The following is a 16240-nucleotide window of genomic DNA, read 5'->3' as shown; positions in this document are numbered from 1 at the left end:
GTGTATTAATCTGTTGTTTGAACTCCTTAAGCACAGACTGTCTATCACATCTGCTCGCCTCACCCTGCTAAAGCTTTGCTATTTATAAATCCCCAATTCCCCCTCTCTCTGTCTTTCTCTGTTTCTGTCCTGCAAGTTTTTCCCTAATCGAGCCCTGCAGGAACCCTCATTTTACCTTCCTAAATCCCTGTCAATCTGTCTTTAAGCTCCATGTCTGCAGAATCAACTCTTTCGTCATTTCATTTCTGAAGCCACGGAGGTCTCTACTCATTGTGATAAATCATATCTCACCGATATATGACCCAAACTAGCGATCTATCCATGGCTGATTGACTCCTGTTTGAGAAGTGCCTCTAATGAAGCATGAGGACATTCATAATCTGCACTCTTAAAACCATCCATCATCATCTCTCTGACACTTCACACTACCACAACACTCAAAGAATCCCAGACTTAGGCCATTAGTTAACTGATATATGCTGTTAAGTTTGCAGCAATGACATCTACAATAACACCACTGACTAAGAGGAATTTAAAGGATGCACTTCAACGATCATGGACGATCAATGATATGATCAATTTGATCAATATGATATGATCAATTCGGCTTGTTATATTATGAAATGCTCAAATAATGTATAGTGGACATAAAGTCCTCTACATGAGTTCATGCACAGTGCATGAACTCATGTAGAGGACTTTATGTCCACCATACATTGTTTGAGCATTTCATAATATAACAAGCTGAATTAAATGAAGCAGTGTGAACAAAAATATAAAGTTCTTATATTGAGAGGGTTAAGGACAAGTTTAAACAGAAACAAGAACAGTGATGTGTAGTTGTTGATAGTCTTACTTGTTCTGTTGTGCCGTCTCCCATCCAACAAGATTGAGGCATTAGGAAAGAGACATGTGGAAAGAATGGACAGAGGGTGAGAAAGAGAGAGATGGAGTGAGAGTCACAGTCTTTGCGTCATCTGAGAAAATTCTCAGATTAATAAGAACGTTTTGATTCCCTGAGCCTGGCTTGCGCGCTCAGTCTCTCTCTTTCTCACTCTCTCTCGGTTTCCCTCTTTTCTCTCTAACATATTCACACTCTCCTAATCAAATATATTTTATTAATCCTCCAGTATCACGTTACTTTGTCAGCTGTGTCTGCCTTCACCAACTAATACATAATCAGTTCAATTCATTTACAGGACCAGATTATTGATAGATAGAAGATAGATAGATAGATAGATAGATAGATAGATAGATAGATAGATAGATAGATAGATAGATAGATAGATAGATAGATAGATAGATAGATAGATAGATAGATAGATAGATAGATAGATAGATAGATAGATAGATAGATAGATAGATAGATAGATAGATAGATAGATAGATAGATAGATAGATAGAACATATCATTTATGGGGACATGTAGGCTAAGTGATGAAGAAAGATGGAGAGAGATATAAGGAAGCCTGAGTAATCCATGATCTAGGACAGATTTCATCTCAATGTGTCCCACTTCCACCCACTGGATGGCGATGTGGCTCTGTTTCCCCATCTATATGATGAGGAGGGAGGCGGGGCTTAATACAGGTAGTTGCATATCAGGAATCACATCAGATGCCTCACGATTTAGTCATAGGAGATGATAGTTAGCCTACTCAATCTTTCTGTTTCCTGTCACCTGAAATCTTTACTTTAATGGCTGCGTTTGGCTGCTGAGAACCTCATAAAAATATGTGGTGATTGATGTATCTTTCAGATTCACAGCAATGGCATGATAATACTAAACACGGACTCATTAGATTTCCTGGATGTAGGCTAATGGTTCAAACACGTCCAGATTCACTGCTGAGAAAAAAAAAGCGCCCTAAAGGCTTTAATCAGTAGCAAACCAATTCTTTTAAGCTCCAACCACACACCTCAAATTATTTGAAGTAGGAAGAATGGGCACGTGTGCCAAACTATATCAAAACAAACATTGCCGCAGGTTTTGCCCATTTGACATTATGTGCATGGAATCTAGTAGCATATTGACTAAAAGACATCAATTGCTCACTATGATTTTTTATTTTTTGCAGTTTATGTCTATATGAACAGAGAACCCTGTGATTTTTATTCTTTTCATTACACATATTATTATATCTGTTCTGTCCCAGCTGAATGCTGGGAAAAGGAATACTGAATATGTTAAATGACCCATTACGGTGTCAGCTGGTTTTGTGTGTGTCCAAAGAGCAAGATAATTTAATAATACTGAGGTGATAGTGTTTCTCGGTCTCAGTAATACACTATTTTAAACACCTGGCTTTTAAAGGAATACTTCACCCAAAATGAAAATATTACCATCATTTATTCACCATTATACTATTGCAAACCTGTATGACTTTCTTTGAATAGTACAAGATATTTTGTAGAATCAACTTTGTCCATACAATAAAAGTAAAAGGGGTCCAAAACACTTTCACAGTATAAACTAAATAAAAATAGTTTTTAATATGTCTTCAGTTATTTCCAACAGAAGAAAGGAAGTCATACAGGTTTAGAATGACATGAAGGTTCAGAAATGATGACAGAATTTTTTTTTTTCTGAACGACCTATCCCTTAGACAAGAAAGAAATGACCACCAAAAAATAATAGAAATGAAAGGAGAATCTCTGTCCACACATGCATAAATATACAACAAAAACATACGTTCCCATACGCATTCCAGTCGCTATCACACACCCTGTCCCACAGGACTGACAGATGGAGGGGCAGAGGAGAGCTACAAAACTGGGGCGGCCTCTATGTCCATTCCTCTCTCTCTCTGTCTCTCTCTCTCTCACTGTCTTTTGTGCAACGGATGGACTGTAAGTCTATCTCCTGCTAATTGCCACAGTGGTTCAAACACAAAGTCTGCCGCTGAAACAGTACCCAACAGGGTGTTGTATAGAGAGTAAAATTTACAATGCGTTACATTTCTCCTTCAGCATACATCAGGGAGGAGGGAGGGCTCATGTCCACTGCACCAGTCAGAATTTAAATGTTTAAAGGCACACACACATTTCTAATCACAAAACATTAATAATTTTCACTGAAACGTCTATCTATTTTCTATTTTTTTTATAACTATTTTGCTCTAAATTGTTAGGTTACAATTAAAAACAGTTCTGAACACTTATGACTTATAAACAGGCTCTAATTTGATATTTTTTCCAGCACAATAGTTATTTTTCTGAGAACACTAGAGACTTTTGCAACCATTTGCGACCATTTAGGGATTCCTGTCTTTCAGATCTGAAACAGCATTTATCACAACGGAATCTGCAGCAACTGTGTTTGCCCAGTCAAATATGGTTCATTCTGCCTCTGCTGAGAAAAAGGAGTCAAGTAACTTAAAAAGTTGCAGTATATTATACTTCTAAAGGAGTCCCAGGAGCTGTTATGAATGGTTTGTATTCCACAGGAGAAAGACTAAGGTGTGAATGCTATTAAGACTATGCACAGGTACAATGAGATAAAAACAAGTGTTATACTTCCTGCGCAACATGAGCCAACTGTTATCCATCAAAGAAACCTCAGAGAAACGGATTATCGCCATTTAATCCTACTAAATTCATGCTAATTCTAAACCAACCAACCACCAACTTTTGCAAATGGAACATTGTAATTAGATACAGCTTTTTGTCCCATTTTTCTACAATAATTAAACTGACACAATAATTTGGAACAGATTCTGTGACCACAGGAGTGCAACTAAAATGGAGCTTGGTTGTCTGGCGATGTTTTTACCATTCTAAATCCATGGTGTTTGACATTTAAAATCACTTTCTTCTCCCTGTCTCCAGATGCAGTTTAATTGTGGGAACTTACATCAAAACCGTGTTCCTCTTCATTCTGTTTCGACAAACTTTTCATCAATTACTTTATTAGGAAAACAAGATGTGGCTGACTACTTGGTGGCATAGGCCAATTTAATAAAAAAAAAACAGACAAAGCATAATTAGTTTGGTCTTGTAAAACATGTCAACGCTATTCTGCCTAAATAATTATCAAATAGCACACATGCCATTTAATCACTTTTATGCAAACCTCAATGACCGCACACATGAATAGAAACATTCCACTCGTGTGTATATATATATGAGTGGGAGAAATAATATGATCAATATGACTAGTCATACCATAGCTTCAGCTATTGTCTGACGTTTCTGCTTTAAACATTATGCATGGTATAGTAACACCAAAATAATGGGTTCAGTTCCCAGGGAATCCATGAAATTATAAATTGCATACCTCGAATGCATTGTAATTTGGTATTTGATAAGTGTCTGTCAAACGTCTAAATGCCCTACAGTTAAATGAGCCAGTTGCCTTTTTGTATTAGCACTGTAAAAAAAATATTGTTGGTTTAAAGGGGACCTATTATGCCCCTTTTCACAATATGTAAAATAAGTCTCTGATGTCCCCAGAGTGTGTATGTGAAGTTTTAGCTCAAAATACCCCCCAGATAATTTTTTACAGCATGTTTAAATCGTCACTTTTTGGGGCTGAGAAAAACGCACCGTTTTAGTGTGTCTCCTTTAAATGCTAATGAGCTGCTGGTTCACAACACAGGGGGCGGAGCCTAACCAGCTCGCGCTCAGTGAACAATCTCAACTCACGGAAAGATGATAATTATCAAAACAGAAACTCACAGTAACGGTGTTCATTTCGACTCGGACAATAATGCCTACAGAGTCAGAGAATATATGATGTATGGAGTTGGAACAGGTATAGTTTAGTTTAATTACGGTTATAACCTATGTGTCATTGATTGTAGCCACTATTAATACAAGCCTGCTGTAGTAGGACCATGTCTGAATGATGACACAAAATATACTGATGAGTTTAATAAAGTTTATTGTATGTCACACAAAAGAATAAGCATCAGTTTTACTCCAGAAAATCATTGTAAGAGCTGAGTAAACACAGTATAAGAAGTGCGTAGGTAAGTTACATAAACAAATTTCGGTAGAGTTGAGGGAGCATTTTTCAAAGACAAAATGAACCCATCTCGTCTTCAGCAAGGTGGCTCAGATTTCAGGAGTAAATAGAGAGAGCTATGTTGATTAATACATCCAGCCACAACACCTTCAACCAGGGTTCTCAAGTTTTATCAAAAGCTTCCCAGATAGCAATGAGTCGGCGGACCACCGTCGGTTCTCCGGCGGCAGTAGGAGCGTCAGAATGGCGACATCGCAAACACGTTGGACGGCGCACCGCCGGCGGCAGCCGCTTTTTAAAAGCGGCAGCCGCCTTCCTACCGCCTTCGTTAAGCGGCCGGCCCGCGGGCCAACCGCCGTTCCGCCGCGCTTTATATTGAAGGCCGTCCTTCCGCGGCCCGCCGGAGGCAAACGCTATTTTCGAGCGCTCTGCCGCCGCTTATTCTGGCTAGATATATATATATATATTTTATTTATAGCATGCAGTTTATCAAGAATAATGATTGCTCAAACCAGACAAATTTACAATTGGCATTTTTATTCCACGTTTCAAAGTACAGTAACTGTCATTTAAACAAGATGTTTCAGATCACTGAAACATAACAGAAAAATAAATCAATCAATATACTAACATGCAGGTTTCCAATTCAATTTTGGATTCAAAAGGCTGCAATTACAACACTTACAATAAGTTTTCATATAAAAAGGACAGCTCTAGGGTAACAAATTACCAGTAAACATTATGACAAGTAAAGAGGATATTTGATACCAAATAATGTGCAAGATACCAAATAAATAAAAATTGTATAACTACATTTACAAGCCATTTCTAACAATATGATAAGTGGTAGTAATTTATAGTAAAGCTCTGGAGTAGAATAGGCCATTATAACGGCAATGCTGACCTGTGGCACAAGGATTTACAAGCTTTATTTGAAAAAGAAAAAAAGAAAGTAATTTCCACAGTGAGTGAGTGTAGTCTGACACTTCTGACTTCTTTAGGGGTCTTGATTCTACTGACTGCAAGATAAAGAAAGGATTCCAGTTGTCAGTGATTCTGGGGTGTCAGTAGTCAGTCTAGTTTTAAGTGGTCGGCTGTGGGTCCCTCTCAGCTGTGCGGCGCCTTTTTCTGCCTTCACGGTCAGATGCTCCTTTCAGGTAACGCTTAACGTTAACCTGGACCGCCTCATCAGTGCATCCTGGGTTGCCGGGTCCTTCCGGATGGCTAATATAGAAAATACAGATCTGTCATTTAATTTGAATTGCATGAGGACAATAGGACATACACATCTAATTAAATAAAAAAAAAATATCCAACTTACTTTGAACAATGGTCTTCAGGAACATGTCTCTAAAACATGCTTTATCCCCTACACCAAGCTGAAAATCCAAAAAAGTGTTACAAATTACATTTCTCTGAAGCTTCTCATAAATAAATAAAAAATGTGAAAGGCTAAGGATTCAGACTGTAATATATGCAGTATACAATCTTAAATTTTACTTTATATCTAGGTCTACTACATGTACAGGTAGCCCCAGTGGGAATTAAACCGACAACCACAGGTGCTGTTTGCAAGTTGTACCTAATTGCTCAGTGCAAGCAAACGTCTTCAACATTGTTTGTTGAACTTGCTTCACCTGCTCTTGAAGTAAGATTTTACAATTCGTATTTTTATATGTAATATTGTAGTGTTTATTATAAATGATTTATCTGTGCACTTCATTATTCTTTTAAAATTCATGTAGCCTTATAATCTTTAATCAAATACGTTACCCTTCCCTCCCCCCTCGAAACGACTTCTCTTCCGGTCATGTGCTATGGCGCGAGGGCGTGGCAACTCCCCTCAAACCGTGCTATGAGCAGAGATGGAGAAGAGGAGCGCTAGAGTAAAACCCTGCCCTCCGTTCAATATACCGTTTCATTTTTAAATACGTCACAACACTGGAGAAAAGTCGTTTGTAACTTCCGGTTCATGCCGACTTCAAATAGAAGCAATAGTTTCCAAGACAAAAAAACTTCACAAATAACATCACTTACTTGTACTCAAACTCTTGGCTCTGTGAAGTGGAGTCTGGATTACTGGGGAGAAACCTGGTTGCGAGAAAGAGGAAACAGAAATTTGAAAATCTAACAAATGGTATAGTTTAGTGGCAGGATCACAAATCCAGCATAACAGCAATAGATTTTACATACCAGTTCAGCATTTTCCTGGTTTTCTGGAATCGATGCATCTTTCTAGAGTTTTTTTTCTTGAGACTTCCAAGATTCTAGAGTAGGGAATAATGAATGAAAGAGTCAGTTATCCACAATAAACAGAAAATAAATTACACAGATGAAATACAGGAAAATCAAATACACAAGTCAGACCCATTTACCTGCTCCCTTCATGAACTTAAGATGTTTCTCCCAGGTGCTGTGTGGAGGTGTGCAGAGGATGGCTAAATTGTTGCCTTCGTCTTTTTGCTGAGGTTAAATGGGGGCCAATGGCACATGCTCTCGCTGAGCCACTCTTGCGGAACCACTGCAAATGGCAGATCCTCCTCGTTGATAAACTGAACAATGTGAACCATCTAAAATAGAAGAACATTTTGCATAAATTATACTTTTTGATTAATTTCCAGGCAAAATCAATAACATTAAAATGCTCACCCTTCAAAAAACGAGTCATTTTCACAAGTGGATCAACAGAAAACCATGTTCAGACAAACACAATCATATACATATACACACATATATACATATATATATATATACACACACACACATACATCGTTATTTTTGTAAGAAAACACCAAAAGTTAAACTTTCTAGATGTAAAGCTTTCTTTCTAGATGTAAAGCTTTGGCGATCTACTGTAGCTAGATACATTTCAACATGTCGAACATGCTTGAATTCAGTGAGTAAAAAAGGCGAAGCAGCATGTGTTAGCTAACACTGTAAGTTAATCTAGACTAGCAGCATGGTTGTCGAATCAAACAAAACATCATTATGTTTAGTTAGAAAACAACACAAGTTATACTGATCAGTCTTTCTTGTTGTAAAGATTTTGCTAACGTTACCATTCCCACGTGGGCGGGAGAATTGTCCTTCAGGATTTGGTTACGTAAGTTAGTTAATTATTCGACTGACCAATACTATCTTAAACCACATACTGTAGTACTCACACTTGCATAAACATACGTAAATATAGTTAAAAGAAGAAAAGAAAAAACTAACGCCAGGAAGAAACTAAGTAACGTTAGCCTAACTAACGTTAGCTATGTCAGAAACATGACGAAAACTTTGTAAACAAGGCTAACTTACTAGCTTGACTAGTAAGGCAAGAACATATTTGAAAAAGCTGAACTAAAAATGTAAAAAATGAACATAATATTGCGTTACACAAAAAGGAAAAATGTACTTACTTTAAAGATCGTAGTCAATGACTAGATAGTATATCCTCTCCAAATACTGAAATCGTGTGACGAGTGGCCACTGTTGTGTTGGTAAATCTGCTTCCGTTTTTTAGGTACTGCCCCTCTCGGCCGGTGGAGGTACTTCTCTGTTTGTGCTTTAATACTTTCTTAAACATTTGTACAGATTGCAAAACTCGCAATTGCAAATTAATCCCTTACCTGTAAAAGGTAAAATAAAAAATAAAAAATCGAGCTTGTAAAAAAATGAAAGACATAAACGAAATTTCCTGGGGTGACAGAGAGACAAAATATTTCTAAATATTTCACTTTATCTTTCAGGTCAAAACAGGGATTTTCATGTTTATTATAAATATTACCATGGTTGCAAATTAATAAAAAAAATCTAAAGCATACCCAAGCTTTTGGCCAAGTTGCAGATGTCTTTCACTGTTCACTGATTTCAGGCATTGGTGAAAAGTCTAACTTCATCCATTTATTCTGCTAAATTGTTCATACCATGAATGAAATATTTATTTTAAAACCTAATCAGAATCAGAAAGATATTTATTGCCAAGTAAGTTTTACAAAAGGAATTCTTTTTGGACTATTTGTGCATCTCAATTGTGCATAAATCAAAGAAATGTAAAGAATTGTCACCTTAAGTGAATAAAATAATTCTATATATTTTACATAGGCCTATCACTGAATCGCTTCAGAGTTTCAACGTAATTTAAATGTATTTTCCTAAACCTTATCATGGAATCAGACTGAGTCAAATCTGTTATAAACCCTAATGACTTTGGAGCAACAACAATAACAAAATTTGATATAATTCACATAATAATTATAATCGCTTTAAATGTGAAAGTTAAAATGCTGTCAGTTCCACTCATGCCAATGACATGGCTGGTCGATTTCAATGCGGCTTGCCGCCAGCCGGCCGCGGTTCATTTAGACGGCGGCAACCGCCAGAGAGAATGAAGTCGGCGGCCCGGCGGCTGTTCGCCGGCGGCATCTCGCAAGAAATGGGAGTGACGTATTCGGCGGCAAACGTTTCATCTCCGCCAGCGGGGCGCACCTATAGCCGACAGTTTGGGGCCGGCGGCAAAAAGAAGCCGTGCCGATATTTTTTGCTATCTGGGTTGGAGTGAGATCACATGCGGTTAGGGGAGGAGCCCCAATGGAGCCCCGCCCCCCAATTTTACCCATTGTTCATAATTAACCAGCACAAATTGAAATTATAACAATTGGTAAATCTGATAAATGACAGAGCAATTCATCACATCAAATATTCTACTCTTTAATGTTATATTTCAAAATTACAAATATAAAAAAAATATAAAAAAAACAGATTGCTCCAAACAGTTTGGAAAAACAAATCTTTTTGCATTTTGAATGTGTCTAGTCGAAATAGTATAATGATTTATTGTGTGGTCTGGGACATTGTGAACAAATGGACATATTAGAGTATTAATGTGTTTGTGTGTGTGTGTGTGTGTGTGTGTACACAAATATCTTTTTGCTTTTTCACTGACATCTTTGAAAAATACAAATGCAATGGCAATAATTAATGTATGTTTTGACAGCATATAAAATATTACCCAGAGCACTAAATTATATTATAAATTAATTATATATAAATTATAATATATAATTTAAAATAAAGTGAAGAAATACATCTTCATTCCGTCCCATACCATAACATTTCCCTTATAGTTCAGGTAATGTAAGCTAGCCAAACTGAGCCAAAGCTTCTGGCCTGGTTGCAAAGTAGTTGTAGAGTTTTTGACTGCATCAATAATAATGTAGCCTATACGATGGGCTATATATTAAATGTTCTAGCCTAAAAATGTTAGACGAGCTTTCTTCCCTTCTCCATCACGACGTGTGTTCGCACGATGTTGTTGGTTACCTAGTAACGAACGTACGGTGGCCGAGAATGTTCCTTCAACTTCCGTGTGTTCGCGCGTCTATGTTGCCTAACGAACGCAATCTGGCCGAGAGATAAGTGCTGGCAGGCAGCAGGAAACTTCACTTTGTGTGCCTGCGCCTCGTATACAACGTTATATATAAAGCTTGCAGGAAAACTTGGTTGGCGTTAACTTTTCAGCGTGAGAAATACACGGTGTGGCGTGTGAGCGTGTGAACTGGTTGAATTGCGTGTGTCTCACGGCCAATGCGTGAGACTTGAGAACCCTGCCTTCAACGCTTGGGAGACATGCTCATTAGTGCAGCAATGGCGGATGTGTACAACTTGCTGTGAACTCGATCAGGGCGGGTCTAAGTTGAAACGGCAATGTCTGTCAACACTCGTGGGCGGGGCCTGTGGCTTTAGTGACGTCACTAAAACCGGATTCTGAAAACAGGTCGTTGGGAGACACTGCTTATGATTTATGGGGATTTAAAAAAAAGGAGGGACTGGATTTTTATCACTGTAGGGTGGTTGTGTACACACACTGCCAACACACATTTATGTACAAACACCTTACAAAAGTGAATTTTTGCATAATAGGTCCCCTTTAACTTAAAGCTGCAGTAGGGAGTTTTGAGAAAACGTTGACTTAGCCTGAAAATTTGAACAAGCACAACTTACAGGTCCCACCCCCTTGCTCTCTGCTGCACTACAGCCCTCCCTCCACAGCTCGTCCTCCACAGCGGAGCCTGCCGTGAACGCGCAGGCTAGTAAACAGGGCCACCAATAACAGCGGATAAAAAGTTATATGGCACATTCACTAATAGGGACTAAACGTCAATAATATGCTTTACATTGACTATGGCCTGGCCATACTTTGACTACAAACTTGGTCCTCAAATCATTATGTATTTTGCAATAGCCTACATGTAACTTTATAACGTTGCACTCTTTCTATAAGTTATAAATAGCTAGTAAGATAACGTTAATATAACGGTAACTAACGTTACAGTATGTAAGTAATTATTCTAGCGATTTATAATGCTAGATAAGGTGTGCTAGTACATTATTTCAGCAACATGACAAGCCAGTGAATTAGCAGGTTTCAATTGTTGCTTAGCAGAGTGCGTGACATTTTATCTACATGTTATGCGGCTAGAGTTTTGACACCGAGTCAATGGGCTCTGTGTAATTCTTTCTTTTTCGCTTGTTTATCGTCATCAGTCTTTTTCCTTTTACCCATCTTTGTTTTATGAGCAGGTGTCACTCGAGAATTGGACGACGGTACGCGCTGTGCAAGATAGGGGTGTGATCAGCGCGTACACGAGCGTGACTGACACTGCTAAGACATTCCTCCTGGCTCTGATTGGTTGTTTCTGACCGGAAGCGTGTATTTCTATGGCAATAGGACCACTGGGAGGAGCCAGAGGAGCTTGATTTTTACACAGATTATCTGTCTCATATTCTACTGTCAGGACATAATGACAGTTTTAGCAAATACATTTTTTTCAAAAGTTACCTACAGCAGCTTTAAAAAAAGTAAACTGGTTGCCTTAAAATAAAAAGGAGATTGGTTTAATCAACAGAAACTCAAAATAGTATGTTATCTGAACTACATAAAAGATCTAAGTTGACTTGACAAAAGAAAAAATGTTGTGATAAATCATTAAACAAATGTTTTTACAGCGTGGATGCTTAAAAACAGTTTTCTTCTTCTGTGTTTTGAACTTAAGAGGCACAATTGATATTTAAATTTATGAATTAAAAACTTTTATCCAAAGCAAATTACATTGCATTTTATAAGTTCATGCTTTCTTGGGAATCGAACCAAATTGTATTCCTAATTTGAACATTATTGTATTACACTGTATTGAAACATAATTAGATAGAAGAGGCTTGGAAGTTAGCTTAAAGGTACTTTGATATAGTTTAACAAGAAAATTTTATCAGGATACTTGTACAACAATAAAACCTAGGCTCAACTTCAACTATACTAGATTCAACTCCTTATACAGCTCCTCTCAAAAGACCTTAAAATGACCAAAACAATCTGACCAACAGCAGATGATGTTTGTAGGAAATTTGAAAGTGCAATAAATGTAATTAATAAATGTAGCAGGAACATCTGAGAACTTCATTTTCCATGTTCATGTACTTTTAATTCATTCTAAATTAACTTTGAGAATAACTGGAACACAGGAAAATTCCTTCAGTGTGGTTTTTTATGATTCTATGGCTCTTTAAAATGTCACAAATTATTGCACACTTACATACCATTGATTCAGTTTTACTTTGAAGAGTTTCAAAAGTTTTGCCCATACAATGGTGGTCATTGGAATGAAAACCACATTGGACCCTCATGACTTTCATTGCACGGACAAAAAACACATCGCCCAAAACCCTTTCCCTTTAAGGAAATGCATGGCCTGCCTCAAAGATAATCAGTCTATCTATGCTTATCTTCTCAAGGACACTACTTGTGAAGTGAAGATAAACTCTAGTAAAACATAAAGCCCTTAAGACGACAAAAGAGCCCATGGGATGCCTGTGGCAACAGCGGTCCACCACACCGTGCTCAATCAAGAACCATTAAGACTGGTAGCCCCAATTCCATACACAAATCCACAGCAAGTTGCTCGTTGCATTTATTTCTTTTAATGGCGTTCCCTCTATTGGTGTTATGAGGACTGTAAAGTGAGGCTGAGGGTGAGCTTATAAAAAGGGGGGCATACAGCAAATACACACAGCATGAAGCCACACTTTTATGTGCTTTATAAAGGCTGACAAGCTTTCCCTCTTGCACTATCATTCCTTTTAAAGTTCACCCATTTCTTATGCCTCCTGCCATTCCATATGAAGCTGTTTCTCATTAGGGATTAAACAGAGTTAGGCTCTCCGTTCCCATAATTAAGGCATTCCTAAAATCAATCTCTCCTCTTAAATCCTTTGGTCAAACCCCTCTCTTTTCCAGTAGCAAGACATTCCACTGATCGGATACCTAGCGTATCAAGGTGTGTGAGATTGTGGATTATGTACTTTAGCCTGTGTGTTTTGTTAAGAACTGTGTTTGTGTGTGCGCCTTTGTTCTTGACCTCCCCTCTTTGACCTTTTTGTCTTACTACAAAATCCAATTTCAGGCATTGGTAACCCTCTCTATTCCCAAATACCGAAGAAATTACAGCAGTCGGCCACAGATGAACACGCCCATAATGCTGCGGGACCTGACACAACAATCAAAGACGCTGTCCCCCTCATCCGGCCCGCACTCCCACAGACGACCCTTGACTTCTGACCTCTAGCCTGTCTGGCACGGTGGGTGCTATTGAGGGTGGATCCATGAGATGGGGGCAAATTAGGTCAGATTGCGGTGAGCTGTGCATTACAGCCGAAATTGGAAACACATGCTGCGGCCCACAGCGTGAGAGAGAGTGAGAGAGAGAACACCAGGAGAGAGCTAATAGTGGTGCTGGGGGTGAGGAAAATGAAGGTAATGTAAGGTGGAGTTCTGATGTGTGTGTGTGTGTGTGTGTGTATGGGGGGGGGATAAATGAATGACGCCTCTTTGAGAACATAAGTCTAACCTCAGGCCCAGGAGAGCTTCCGTGGACAACATACTGGTCTCCTTGACAGCTCTGCTATTTTCAATAATTGCTATAATGGCTATGTAACAGATTGAAGTTGCTTTGATATTTGAGGTTTGAGGTGGGATAGCCATTGCCATGGAAATAAAACGAACGTGCAGAGACACTATGAGCAGGGGACACAAAGAAACAAAAATGTACCACAAGTATAATAATTACTTAAAAGCTTCTTCAGAGTTTAAAAGAAGGATGTATTACCATTAATAATTAAATGAATAAATAAAAAATATCTATATTATTACATTTGATCATTATATTTATTAACATTATAGATGTAATATTTATTATTTTAATGTTGTTTCAATCAGTTTAATATTGCTTAGGCTTAAGGGGGGGGGGGGGGGGGGGGGACCATAAAATGTATTATTATTATTTTAATTTCTATTACAATAAATTTAATAACGCAGTTATGACTAAACCTATATAGACATACTAAAAACTAATAAAAATGACAAAAACAACAAAATGACTAAGTTTAACTCAAATTAAAATAGAAAATAAAAACTCAAAATAATAAAATTATACAATGATATAAATTTTACTAAAAACTATAATAGATACATTAGTATAATTATAACATGCAGCATCTATTTATTGAACGCCTTTCCCAAAGCTCAAGGTTACGTGCGAAGGATAGTCTCTTATCTGTGGTTCGGCATCTGAAAAATTTCGTCAGAGGCTCTCGTTTATGACTCAGTGTCAGTGACGTGTGGTGTGGTCCTTGTGTGATGAGGTGTTTGGAGTGGTAAAAGGTCTTTCATAAAAACAAGTAATGCTGGTTCACACTATACTAAAAGGCCTTTTGGCTAATTAAGATGCAGAAATGGGCTACATTTTTATCCTTCCACGACAAGGTGTTGGAGATTTCTGTGCATTTGTGTTTAGCCATTTGAGTGCGAGTAAGAACTTTTGTACCTCCGTTTGAGTTGTCCCTTCTTTTCCTTTCTACCTTTGTTCGCCTGTCATCTCGCTCAATACCTCAGTGACTCCTCTCTCTCAATCTTTCTCTGTTCTTGTGGCTCTCTCTCATTCTCACTCTTTCAATCTCACCAATAAGCCCTGGGGTTGAAATATCTAAGTGCATACAAAACAAGTTCAGACAAAACCAGAGAGACCGAATAGTGTTAAGGAGGTAAGGACTGGGAGTGAATGACACTAAATGCCAAGAGGGAGGAACAGCGTCAGGAGAGAGGAATAGCATCAGGAGAGGACAGAAGCAAAGATCTGAGGGGGCCGGATCACATTTTAGACTTTACTGAGCTTTGTATTTGTGTGTGTGTGTGTGTGTGTACGCACATGTGTTTGTTAAATATGAAGTTCCACAACGGTTCCCCGTTCCTTTTTGAAAACCTCTTTTCTGTACCCCTCTCGTTCTCTTATTCTCTCCCCATCCCCTAACTCTTTCATGGACAGTCTCACAGGGGCAGGGTTGTAACAGAACACTTCTCTCTTTTGTGTCCTTTCTTTTCCTTATCCTTTCATCTTTTTACATTTTCTGGGGAAATGGGTTTTGGTGGGATGGAAATTTCTGCTAGGTGAAAGAAGGAAAGAGGAGGGGAAAACAAGAGACGGAGAACGAGAGAAGGCAATATACACGTCCTACTGCTATAAAAACTACGGGCTGGTTGGCAGTAGATGCTGTACAAAAATAAATAAATAAATCTCCAGAGGAAATTGCCCCCCATTTCAAGAGCTGGTCCCAAAATCTAACACATTCAGACCCCCACAAACTGACATGACAAATGAGTCTGCTGTCCTCTACTTTTCGTTGCAGTTATTAACAACTTAAAAATCATCATTGGTGTATGATGCTTGCATGTGGTGATTAGTTTGGACTTAAACTCAATTAACCACTTGCTAAGACAGTCTATCCATTGCATTTAAGCAATTTTCCCACTCTCTTTTTTGTGTTTTTCCATTATGAGATTGAGAACTCTCTACACCCACCGCAAGCAGATGGTCCTCGTCCTTTTTTTCCTCCACCATAATGTCTTCTTTCACTCTGTCCATTCCTCTTCTTCTAAACCAGCCCTCTTTCACTCCCACTGGCTGTTGTCCCCTCACCGCCTTTCATGAAGATACCTTATCGCGCGACTTCAGCACTCAGACCTTCTCGCCGCGGGAATTTTTGCATTCACTTAACGCTCTATTTTAACTTTTTTTTCTTCAGATTCAGCGTCTCTCATTTAAAGCTTCAAGTCGGCGATTTGGTGTCTGACTGCTGGAAAAGTAGAGCTCACGCTCATACACAGTGCAGACGTGCATTATTGCCCTGGTTGTTCACCGCTTGCATGTCAATCCTCCAGAAACTCGCGCGTGAAGACAG

The 16240-nt window shown here is 38.4% G+C and overlaps 1 protein-coding gene across 2 annotated transcripts in view; it reads right to left on the bottom strand.

Moving 5' to 3' along the window:
- The window catches only part of slc1a9 (solute carrier family 1 member 9), a 38606-nt gene extending 22609 nt beyond the window's left edge, over window positions 1–15997 (bottom strand). The window contains exon 1 of one of the 2 annotated variants that reach the window (XM_056244178.1): window positions 15862–15997. The gene's annotated coding sequence lies outside the window, so the exon portion shown is untranslated. Of the gene's footprint in view, window positions 1–856; window positions 983–15861 lie in introns of those variants that run through there. The other variant, XM_056244177.1, reaches the window with a different exon arrangement.
- Window positions 15998–16240: the final 243 nt, after the last annotated feature.

The sequence above is a fragment of the Rhinichthys klamathensis genome, unplaced genomic scaffold (assembly GCF_029890125.1).
Source record: "Rhinichthys klamathensis goyatoka isolate OS25496 unplaced genomic scaffold, OSU_Roscu_1.1 h1tg000937l_1, whole genome shotgun sequence".
Lineage (NCBI taxonomy): Eukaryota > Metazoa > Chordata > Actinopteri > Cypriniformes > Leuciscidae > Rhinichthys > Rhinichthys klamathensis.
Note: the sequence above shows the minus strand (reverse complement) of the source record. Positions and strands in the feature narration are given on the sequence as shown.